Source organism: Microplitis demolitor, chromosome 7, assembly GCF_026212275.2.
Source record: "Microplitis demolitor isolate Queensland-Clemson2020A chromosome 7, iyMicDemo2.1a, whole genome shotgun sequence".
NCBI classification, from domain to species: Eukaryota; Metazoa; Arthropoda; class Insecta; order Hymenoptera; family Braconidae; genus Microplitis; species Microplitis demolitor.
The window spans coordinates 9,263,824-9,276,589 of NC_068551.1; positions in this window are offsets into that span (position 1 = coordinate 9,263,824).

Sequence of the window (12,766 nt, forward strand, 5' to 3'; positions counted from 1 at the left end):
TCGAGTCATTGAATATTTAAAAAAATGGGGACACTGTGTGAAAATGCCCTCAAATAATTAAATGATGTATTTAAAATACCAATTGCTATTCTATAATAAACAATTCGTTTTTTATTGTTATTGTAGACACATGAAACAGTTTGGATTGATGCAAGGAGTCTCAGTAGTTTGGTGGATATGAAAGATTAGAATTTACACATTATTTTTTAATTATTTGTAAATATTTAGTAATATTATTCTTTTATTGTTATCAGTGTATTGTACGAGTTGTTTATTTCATAATTTTCATAAAAATGATATTATAATATTGTAATGAATATTTTAGTGAAACCAATAACATTACTGAATCAGGTAAAAATAAGATGAAAATTGCGATAGAAAACCGGGATATATCATGTAATTTTAAAATCATCCCTTTGTGGTGGGCCTCTTGTAAAGGCATGGCATCCAAATATTATTTACTCTCTCATAAATTAAATTTCATATTTATTTTTTTCAAAATTATGAAATAAACAACTCGTACAATACACTGATAACAATAAAAGAATAATATTACTAAATATTTACAAATAATTAAAAAATAATGTGTAAATTCTAATCTTTCATATCCACCAAACTACTGAGACTCCTTGCATCAATCCAAACTGTTTCATGTGTCTACAATAACAATAAAAAACGAATTGTTTATTATAGAATAGCAATTGGTATTTTAAATACATCATTTAATTATTTGAGGGCATTTTCACACAGTGTCCCCATTTTTTTAAATATTCAATGACTCGATTGATATAAGCGTAATTAAATTTTATTAATTAATTTAAAAGAGTTAAAGCATTAATTGACAAAATGACCGAGTTTCAATTGTCACCAAGATATAGAATTTTTAAAAAAATTACTGACAATAATAATAATAATAATAAAAATAATAATAACAATATCGTTAATAATAGCAAACAGTCACTACGTGACTGTCCGAGTACCGTTATTAAATTTATAAAATATTATTTATATTTAATTATTTATTGCAGCTTGATGAATAAATTCCGATATTTCGTTTGTTTTATTATTATTTAGGTGTGATAGGAGTATAATGATAATAATAATAATCATTTTTAATTGATAATAATATTCATAAATAACAATTCAGTTTTTAATTATTTATAATTAATTAAATTATTTATACGTGATTTCTCATTTCACAGTATTCAAATTAATTCATCTACTATACATTTCAAAAACATTTTTATGAAAAATTCTACATTACCAACGGTAATACAGTATATCGACAGTCAGTATTATCTTTCGAGTAAAATAACAAAATCGACTACAACTAAATTCATACATGTTTACAACATCATCCCTGCTAATTTTAGAACAGATTTAAATATTCACTTTTTTTAAAATACACCGAAAGATATTGCATACCTACGGTAAACGTAAACACATTACTATTTTATTTTTTGTTGAAACCTATCTTTTCGTTATACTTGACTCTTATATATTAATTTTTATTTTAATTTCCAACTTTTTGTAAATAAATAAACATTCTTTGTTCGACATTTTTAATTATATTCTTTTTCTTTATTTGAACTATTTTCAATTTTTACTTATAATCAAATCAGACTTCAATTCAAATAAACATTAATTAAGTTAAGTTGGCAACATTTCAGTAGCGTATTACAATTATTTTGCTTTAACTTTTACGAATAGTTAAATGCTCTCAATATAGATCAACGACATTGTTGTACATTTTATGTTTATAAAGATTGTCTAATGTAAAAATCACAATATCATTGTATTAGTACAGGTGTTAGTTCCAATTCTACCCTGATAACACAAGTTGATCGAGAAAAAGTTGGTCATTCATTAGTTTTCGACCAACTTGACGACAAGTTATCGACAACTTCAGCTTTTGCAACTTTTGGCTACAAGTTACCGCCAACTTTCTCAGAAAGTTGGCGGCAGTATGGAGCCGCAACTGGAATGCAAGTTTCTGAGGAAATTGAAAGTAAACTTGCCGTCAACTTATGATCACCAACTTTTGCAAGCAACTTTTGCCACCAACTTTCTCAGAAAGTGATAGTCAACTTTTTGGATTTACAACTTTTGCCACCAACTTTCTCAGAAAATGTCCATCAACTATTGGAGGTACCAACTGTTGGCGATCAACTTGGTTCCAGTTGCGGCTGCAAGTTTCTCGTCAGTTTCTCGCCAACTTGGCTATCAGGGTAGTTATTTTCCTACTGTTATTAAAAGATGTTTTAGGGCTACAGCATGGCACTCGCCGTCGTTTCTTACACTGATAGAAGGATTTCTTAGTATTAAAAAAGATTTGTTAATATTTAACAAATTATTTCTTAACGGAGCTTTATTTAAGAAATATTTATTAATATTTAACAAATCATTTCTTAAACATCATTTTTTTGTATTTAATAAAGATTTCTTAGCATCTAATAAACGATTTGTTAATATTTAATAAACGATTTCTTTCCATTTAAAAAATGATTTATTAGTATTTAATAAATCACTTTTTAACATTTAATGAATCACGTTTTAATAATTAATAAATGAATATTTTATATTTAATATATTTTTTATTATTTGAACAAATTTTTTTTTTATATTTAAGAAATTATCTATTAACTTATTTATTAAAATTTAATTCATAAAATCACACAGTTCAAGAATATATATCTATATATGTTTTTGCATGCAGCTACACACATTCATTAATATTTGTATTTATAAACAAAAATAACTAAAACAACCATCGTATAAAATTTTCTGTTCTTTTAATTTCAAAATACAATTTCATAGTAATTAACACTATAACTAGAATAAACAAATTAAAATTTCTTATGTTAAACTACGCTGAGAAATAACATAAAATCCGTTTGATAGTGCATGTGTTTTTAATGGTTTTATATTTGATTAAAATTGAACTGAATAAAATTAACAAGGCTTCCATATTTTCATAGTTATAATATGGATGACAATTTACAAAATACTTCTGATATAAATATTATTTAAGTATATGAGAGCTTCAGTTGTAGGTTACGTTTAACCAACAATGCAAGCTAGAACGGAGTAAACAATATGACGTGGCAACGACACACACATATAGCTTTTTTAATACTTGTACACCACTACAGGCTCGTGTTCAGTCCTCTACCGACAAATTCGTCTAAGAAATATTTATTAAATATTAACAAGCCTTGTTTGGTGCTAACAAATATTTCTTTTATGTTAATAAGGCTTTGTTAGCATTAAAAATATTTCTTAATAATAAAGAAGTTACTTATTTCATTATAATAAATATTGTTAATAATTACTAAATATTTGTTAAATCCAAAAAAGTCAGTTGAGAAAAATTTAATAAATCAATTTATTACTCCTAAACAAATCCTTCTATCAGTGTAGCTTCACGACACATGTGACGTCATTAATTAACTAAAATTCGCCTCTTATTTCATTAATAATTTAATAACAATCCCATGATTGCACTCACAAAAAATATTAATGTATTCAGAAATGTTTAATTATTTGATACTGAATAATTTATAGCGATGGTATTATTGTAGCAAAAACTATAGCACTTTGAAAATTGATTCCCATTTACGCCTGTGTATAAAAACAAATTTTGAAAATATATTTCTCGAAAACGGTGTAGTAAATCGATTTGAAATTTTAACAGTGATCTTTTTTTTTAAAACTTTTTCAATAAAAAAAATATCAGAATTTTGATATGATTTCGAAAATCGGTATCGAATCTCCTTAAGTCTATGCATTTTTTTTTTATGTAGTCACGATGAAAAATTAAAACACTCAAACAATTTTTCAAAATTTTCATTTTAACAACAATTTTTTTTACAATGAAAATTTTGAGTACTTTTAATTAAAAAATAGATTCCAAAACAACCGTTCAAGATAAATTAATGAAATTTTCAGGATTTATTGTCAAATATCTATATTTTATAAAAATATTAATGGCTTAAAATTCTTTGGTTTTTATCCTATTGTTAATTAACCTTTAAGTAAACAAATGAAAATTTCATTGATTTCTCAGTTACCAAATGAAGTTTTTTTTCATGGTTTACATGTGTTATTAGTTAAAGTTGAAGATCCCGAAAGAAAATTCACTGTTCGCGATTAGTTTAAACAATATGAATTTATTTATCACCGCACGCCGGTCGCTGAGCGCTCTCAATACAGTGCGCGGCCGAGTGTCTCAGGTTCTATTGCGGCTTTGATCAGTCATAATTCAAAGTAACATTGATAAATATTATTACTTTCCCAGGAAAAAATGATTTTGCCTAATTATATTTAAGTATGTATGATTATATATAATCATATCTACCTTCATCTATAATTATGCATGACGTTATATATAATTTGATCTGATCAGACCTGAATTATCTGCGCCTATGTATGATCATATATAGGCTTTTATATGATCATATATAGGCAGATATAATTCAGATCTAATTATATATAGACCTATATATAATCAGATATAGGTACATACATAATTAAGTCTGATCAGAGATGACTGATAAAAACTTAAGAACGGTTTTCAGATAATTTTGTCCCAGCTTTTCTCTAAAATAAAAGCTCTAAACACAAAATAAAGACACAGGCCCGATGCTTTACTCTACGAACTAGCGAAGTGCACTTGAATTTTTTGATAACTTCCATTTGTTTACGAGAAAAGCTTGGATAAAGTTCCTATTTAATGTACAAGTGCAACAGAGATAGTACCGTTTATCCAGTTGAGTGCGAATAGAGAAACAAATGAAAACGCGTCTTAAGTGTAGTTATATATGTCTATGTATGATTATATATAACCCGGGAAAAAATGATCAGACATGAACAGGCATGAGCCTTCAGGCCTGATCAGACATGAAAAATGGCCATGCCTGACCAGGCATGTTTAGGTCTGATCAGGTATGTTCGTGTCTGTTCATGCCTATCCGGGAAGAAAAATTATATATATAAACTGGCCCTATATACTTATATATAATTATGTATAACTATATTATATTATATATAATTATTGCTATAAAAATAAAAAACAAATGAAAAATTTGGGCGTGTGGAGAATTTGAACCGTGGACCTTGCGCTCGAAAGTTTAACACGCTACCCACTGACCTAAGAGATTTATTTGAAAAGTAAGTTTCGTATGAACTTTAAATAATAAAAATCTTCTATATGATACATTCTTGGTCAACAAAATTTTATATCTATGACCATACATGAACAGGTATGATCAGGCCTGAGTGTATTTAACGCTTCAGACATGAACAGGCATGACCAGACATGAACAGGTATGATCAGGCCTGAGCGTATTTAACGCTTTAGACATGAATAGGCATGATCAGGCCTGAGTGTATTTAACGCTTCAGACATGAACAGACATGGAAAGGTATGATCAGGTCGAATTTCAGGCCTGATCATACATGAACAGGCATGATCAGGTCTGATCATTTTTTCCTTGGTATAGATCTGATTAGACTTCATTGATATGAAACCTATAAATATATAATTATGTATATAGGCCCTATATATATATATATATATATATATATTACATAATATGATCATTTTTTAATATCAATGTTATTAAATTTTCATTTTGTAAATTATCAATCAAACTTAAATCCCCAATATATTTAAAAAATGTTCAAAGGTTTCGCAAGCAATTTAAAAGCATAAATCGATATCGATTTATATACGAATATTTATAAGTTTATAGATAAATAGATTTGATTAGATGTTTCTAATAGCCCTAATTAAAAATATTGATTGAAAACAATTGAAAAAATTCTGAATTCATTTCAATTTTTTAGATGAAATTGAAAAATATTGATAGAAATTGAACTTTCGAAAGTTGATTTTTTTTCAATAACTAGAAGCCGAATAGAAAACTATTCAAAAGTATTCAATCTTCTTTGATTTCAATTGTTTTGAATTCCGAGCATTGAATTAAAAAATATTGAAAACAATTGAGACCAAAAAAAATGAATTTTTCTTAATATTTGCTAGTAAAATTGGATGTTATTGAAAAGTGATTAAAATTTTATGGTTTCAGTTTTACGGTTTTATGTATAATTTAAACAAATTTAAACAAACTCGAAACATTGAATTATTTTTTATTTTTTACAATAAAGAAATAAATTTTTTAATTTACTTTCGTACAAATAATTCAAACGAATTCAAACAGATTCGAAACTGAATTTGTTTCTATTTTTCCCAACAAATAAATGGATTATTTAATTTACGATTTGATGAATAATTTAAACGAGTTCACAACTTCTAATTATTCCTATTTCTTCGAATAAATACACTAACGTAAAAAATTGAATGAACAGAAAAATTGTATTAATTTTTTAGTGATTTTTGCAAGGCAGTAACTAGGTGAAAAATAATTGTATTGCGATTTTAAAAGGAGCATTTTATAGCTTGAAATCTCTAATTTCGGTGCATTTTTTTTTAATTTTTTAAGAGCTCCGGCTATTGCGTAAACATGAGAAATACCGCGAGACAAAAAATTTCGAAATTTTTTGTTCCACTTCCCGCTTAGAAAATCGACGATTTTCAAAAATTTCGGGAAGTTATTGTTTTGACCCCGATTTTCGAAAATCGAGTTTTATTAGATGTCGACGTTTTGAGGTCCTAAGAAGCTATTCTGACTATTTTCAGAATGATGTCCGAGTGTGTCCGAGTGTCCGAGTGTCCGAGTGTGTGTGTGTGTGTGTGTGTGTGTGTGTGTGTGTGTGTGTGTGTGTGTGTGTGTGTGTGTGAGTGCGTGCGTGTGTGTGTGTGTGTGTGAGTGCGTGCGTGTGTGTGTGTGTGTGTGTGTGAGTGCGTGCGTGTGTGTGTGTGTGTGTGTGTGTGTGTGTGTGTGTGTGTGTGTGTGTGTGTGTGTGTGTGTGTGTGTGTAAACTCTTTGTAACTTTTTAACTAATGAATCGATTTAGATAGTTGAGGTGGTAATCGAAAAAGCTTGTTGGCCATCAACTTTCCTAAAAATTTCAGATCATTTGATCAAGTAGACTCGAAAATATTTGTGAATTACGAAAAAAAAAAAAAATTTTTTTTAGTGATTTCTCAGAAACGACTTTAACAATCGACTTTAAAATCTAATCAGCTTTAGACTTTGATGAAATGTGTCGATTGCCGCCTCAGCCATCTTAATTGGTTGATTTGTTCGGGAGATATCGCGGGAGAAAGAAATGGTGAAAAACAGTTATTTGCAAGTATCTTTGAAATTACTTAACCAAACAATTCGAAAATCTAAACAGCTCTAGAACTCAATAAAATACGTCGATTGCCGCCTTAACTATCAAAATCGGTTGATTCATTCGCGAGATATCGTTAGAGAAAGAAATGGTAAAAAACGGGTTTTTCCAAATATCTTCGAAATAGCTAAACCGATCGATTTCGAATTTTAATCAGCTCTAGAATTCTATGAAACACGCCGATTACTAGCCGTAAATCGGTTAAATAGTTCAAAAGATATCGGTGTCAAAAAATTAAAAAAATAACATTTTATGTTATTTTTTCTGGATAAATCATAATACAATATACTAAAATATGTCTATGTGTAATATCATACCAACTCTTCCTCTTTATGGTTTTTTTCGATCATCATATAATGTCATCTAACTTGTTTTTTAGTTTAAATCATATTATCAACAAAAAAATCGATAAAACGTAGTTTCTAATATTTTTCTCGGATATTTCATATTTTATTGTTTCTGATATAAGTCAAAACTTATTTAAATCTTGATTTTGATTCCTGATATTGATTTCTGCCTCAATACACTGATTTTATCGAACATAATCGGAAATTAAATTTTAAAAACCGCTTCTTTATTAATGGTGTCGATTCTTATATTTTCAAACTTCAGCATAAATCGTAACTTGTTAGAGCTTGAAAAGATTATAAGAAAACAACCGCACGTAATAGCATTTTCGAGCTCGAAGAGCTCAAAAATACATCCGCACCAATGTTTTCGAGCTCCTTGTGTTTGAAAACAGCGGGAAGTTTAGGGACTGGCCCGCAGGGCTAACCGACGCCCAGATTTTTTTTTTCGAAGAGCCTACGGACCGCGGAAAAATTCTTTCAAGTCAACCAATGCATAGATCGTTTAGAAAATTTATTCAGCTTCAATATGGTTTTTTTTTTTATCTCGTAGGACGATTTGTCGCAGAGATGTCAGCCTTCAAACAAAAAATAATCCTTTTGGCTTTGATCATCGATATTTCAGGTATCAATGATCGCACCGTAAGTTGAAGGGCGGCGTTAAAAACTTGAATGAATTCCCTACAAAACCCTCTCATCGTTTTTTGAAAAAAAAAATTTTTTTTATTTTTAACATCCATTAGAAGTAACTACAAAAAAATGACTTTTTGTGGTTTTTAAGTAAATTTAAAAAAATAATGTTGCCAGGGACTTTTTAAGCTCAATGTACCCCCTCTAGAATTTTTGTATTGGCTACTCAGCAAATGCAAGGAAATGACAAAAAAAAAAAAAAATAATTACCAAAAAATGTCAAATTAAAAAATCGGTCTATCGGTTGACTCTGCAGGCCAGCCCCAAAACTTCTCGCTATTTTCGAGCTCAATTAGATTCAATCAGAAAATAATAATTTTAATTTTCGATTATTTTCCGATTGAATCCGATTAAATCCGACAGAAGATTTTCAATCAGTTTTAATCAGATTCAATCAGAAAATAATAATTCATTTATCGAATATTTTCTGATTGAATTCGACAGACAATTTTCAATCAGTTTCAATCGGATTCAATCGGAAAATAACAATTCAGATAGTATTGATAATTATTAAAATTTGGGCAGATATGAATTTCATTTATCATTAATTCAGCAATTTTTAAAATATCCGAGTATAGAATTTTATCTGTCTTTCCAATCTAATCAATTTTATAAAAAGTTAAAACAAGCATTTTTCAGGATTATATAAAAACTTTTTTTAAAAAACTGTATTGATTGAGTTTAAAACTATCACGAAAATAAAAGGAAACATCAATAAAAAACTATATATATATTAAGTTGGTTAAAAAAAAAATTTTTTTTTTTGGTATCCGAAAATTGAAAGTATACCTAAAAATAAAAATTTCGGTACCAATCCAAGCTCTTAATAATAATACTACAGTTAGCGTCACTCAATTTTTCTATTTTCTATTTAAATAACACGGAAAAAAAACTTTTTATTTTTTAGAATTTTCTAACTTACAAGCCAATCAACGAATTATTATACACGATAGATATGTTTGTAGGATATTGAATGCTCTACAACAAAAGTCTCATTATTTTTCGATAAATCTAACTGTTTAAAAGTTATTTGAGCTTAAAGTCAAATTTTTAGAAAATTTTGAGATCTTCTTACTTTTCCGGCGAAACTATCAGTTTTATCAGAAAATCTCATAGAAACTTTTTTGTAGGTAATTTCATTTCTCAAAAATTATTATAAATAAAGTTTTTCAAAATTTCGCTTTTTTTTCTAGTTATTTTCATTTCAATGTCAAGCTCTTAAAAAAATAGTTTCCTGATTGATTTTTTATAAATTCTAAAATATATTTTTTGTATTTTAACTTATATTTTTTAAATAAATTTTTTTCATGGGGGTGTTTAACGCAAGGATTTTCGTATGCTCCAACTAATAGAAAAAAAAGTTGCTTGAACCAAGAGAAAAATTTCTTAGGAGAAAAGATATATGTAGAGAAGAGGAAATTCACCAGTCCTAAGCAATAGCAGTGGGAGTAGTTCGATGCTCACCACTAGATAGCGCCTACCACTTGTGAAGTGTCCCTGGTAAGAAACGTAGTTCAGACGTATTATATTCCAGACTTGGAAGCAATTCTGACACGAGCACTCCTCTGTTCTTTGATAAAGTGACAAGTGCCATTTTTGTAGTCTTGGGCCTAATCGGTCACCACTGAGAGCGCTCAATTTAGTTCATAATCCAATGGCGAACTAGTTCGCTCTTTTAGTTCATTAGTTCTTTTTTTTAAATAATTTGATAAAAACAATAAATAGAGAAAAAAATATATTTATGATTATTGCAGGTTCTGTTTATTTATGGAACATAACATTTATTATTTAAATAAGAGTGAGAAAATAAAAGAATTTATATTAATAATTAGTCAACAGCTAGTCTCGTTTCTAGTATAATGCGTAATTATATTACAATATTTAAAAAATGCTAATTATTACAATTAAAGTTGACATTTTTTTATAGCACATCAAATCTTTTACTTAAGTAAAAATGAAAAAATTAAATAATTTATATTAATCATTAGTCAACAGCTAGTTTCGTTGAGTAATGATCTAATATATAAATAGTCTCTCGAAATATCAAGGCGCGCACAGAAAAAGTAAATAACTCGGTTGGTCACATAGTGCCAGTGTCTAGTAAAACCGACGCTAAAAAAAATTTAAAAAGAACTAAGAGCGAGATCATCGATGAACTAGTTCGCATAGTTCACCTAAAGGAGCGCTCTTTCGACCTAGGTCGTTCGCGAACTACCCAAGACTACATTTTTGGTGGTAATATAGTATTTCCTCTATTACTTCATGACATGAAATCTAATCGTTAATATAGATTCAACGTAGATTTTAATATATTTGATTTTTTAATTTTTTACCATTTAATAATATATAAAATTATTTTTTCCGGGAATCAGTAATTTTTGATTAATTTACAATCGAAACCTTCCGGAAATATCTGATTAAATCCGATTGAAACTGATTGAAAGTCAATCAGAAATTTCCGATTGACTTTTAATGAGTTTCAATCGGAAACTTCCGAATGATTCCGATTAAAACTGATTAAAAGTCAATCGGAATTTTCCGATTAAATCTGATAGGATGTTTTCAATCAGTTTCAATCGGAGTTTTTAATCAGGGCTAGGGCTCTTGGGGGTACATTAAGCTAAAAAAGTCCCTGGTTAAATTATTTTTTTTATCGATATTTGCATAGTAGCGGTTGATTTACTAATAAACCAAAAAAAGTCATTTTTTTGTACTTACTTCTAATGGATGTTAAAAATATAAAAAATTTCGAAAATTTTTGTCTCGCGGAATTTCTCATGTTTGCGCAATAGCCGGAGCTCTTAAAAAATTTTGAAAAAAATGCACCGAAACTAAAGATTTCAAGCTATAAAAGGTTTTTTTAAAATCGCGACACAATTATTTTTCACCTAGTTACAACCTTCCAAAAATCACTAAAAAATTTATACAATTTTTCTGTTTCTTTAATTTTTTACTATTGTACGAATAATTCATACAAATTCAAACAGATTCAAAACTCCGAATTGATTCCTATTTTTCCCAACAAATAATTGAACTATTCAATTTACAATTTTATGAATAATTTAAACGCATTCGCAACTTTAAATTATTTTCTATTTTTTCCAATAAATAAATGGACTATTTGATTTACGATTTTATGAACAATTTAAACGAGTTCGCAACTTCGAATTATTTCCTATTTTTTCCAATAAATAGATAAATTTTTTAATTTACTATTGATTAAAAAACAATTATAGAAAGCAACAGAATGGCGTTCTTGGTTATTGTTTTATAGCATCCCCGATGAAGCTGAATATTACGGCAGGAATTGCTCGACTCGTACAAATTGTTCGTTACAAGTACCACAAATGAATGTCAATAATTTTTTATCCGCTATGTGACCGGATATAAAATATTAATTATCCACTGAAAATAATTGAAAGACATTCGAAATTACAAATGAAATTCAATCACTTTTTATTCAAGAAGTAACCAGAAATGAAGTTTTATTTATTCATAGAGAACAATTAGGGAAAATTCAAAATCATTAATTTTTTTCAATTATTTTCAAATTCCGTATTAAATCCAAATTCATGAACTATTTATCTATTCAAATTTATTGAACGCAATTAAATATTTGAATTTTTTAAAATTTTTTTCTATACTTAAAAAGGTTTGAAATCTTCATATTATTTATCTATTCAGAAATATTCATTCTTGGCTGAATTGAATCACTCATGAAATAGAACTTGCTGAAAACAATTAAAATCATGTCAGATTGACTTGTTTTCAATCAATAATTTTAATTAGGGATGAATTCTATTGCAATTTATGTACAAAACCAAATTCATCATTAGGTGCATTATTTACGTAGGATGTATCATTTTGATTATTTGAGTTAAGTAATGCCATAAACTTCTATTAATTATAAGTGTGTAACAGACTAGAGGATCCGACTACCATCTAGCGGTTACCAAAGTTAAGCAACATCAACGTGGATCATTAATTGAATTGGTGACCCCTTAGTACAATAATAGTTAACCGATAGTATTTTTTTTTTTTTTTTCAATTTAAATTTAACCGAAATTTATATTATCATATATGATTATATATAATCAGATCTGGCCAATTTTTGGATCTGGTCATATATAAGTGATTATATATAATTAGGCAAAATCATTTTTTCCCGGGCAAACAAATTTCATTTTTTTAAACAATATTATGAATAATACAATAAAATAATTTTTTTATTATTAAACTGAAACAGGGAAAACTAACTAATAATTAAACTTAATTAGTAATTAGTTAATTATACTATTCCATATAATATACAATGTATATATATTGTAGTGACTGGTATCTTATAAATTAATATCACTTATACACTGCAATGATAACACACTTATATTAGAAATAACAACACCAATATTAACAGCAGTAAAAGAAAGGAA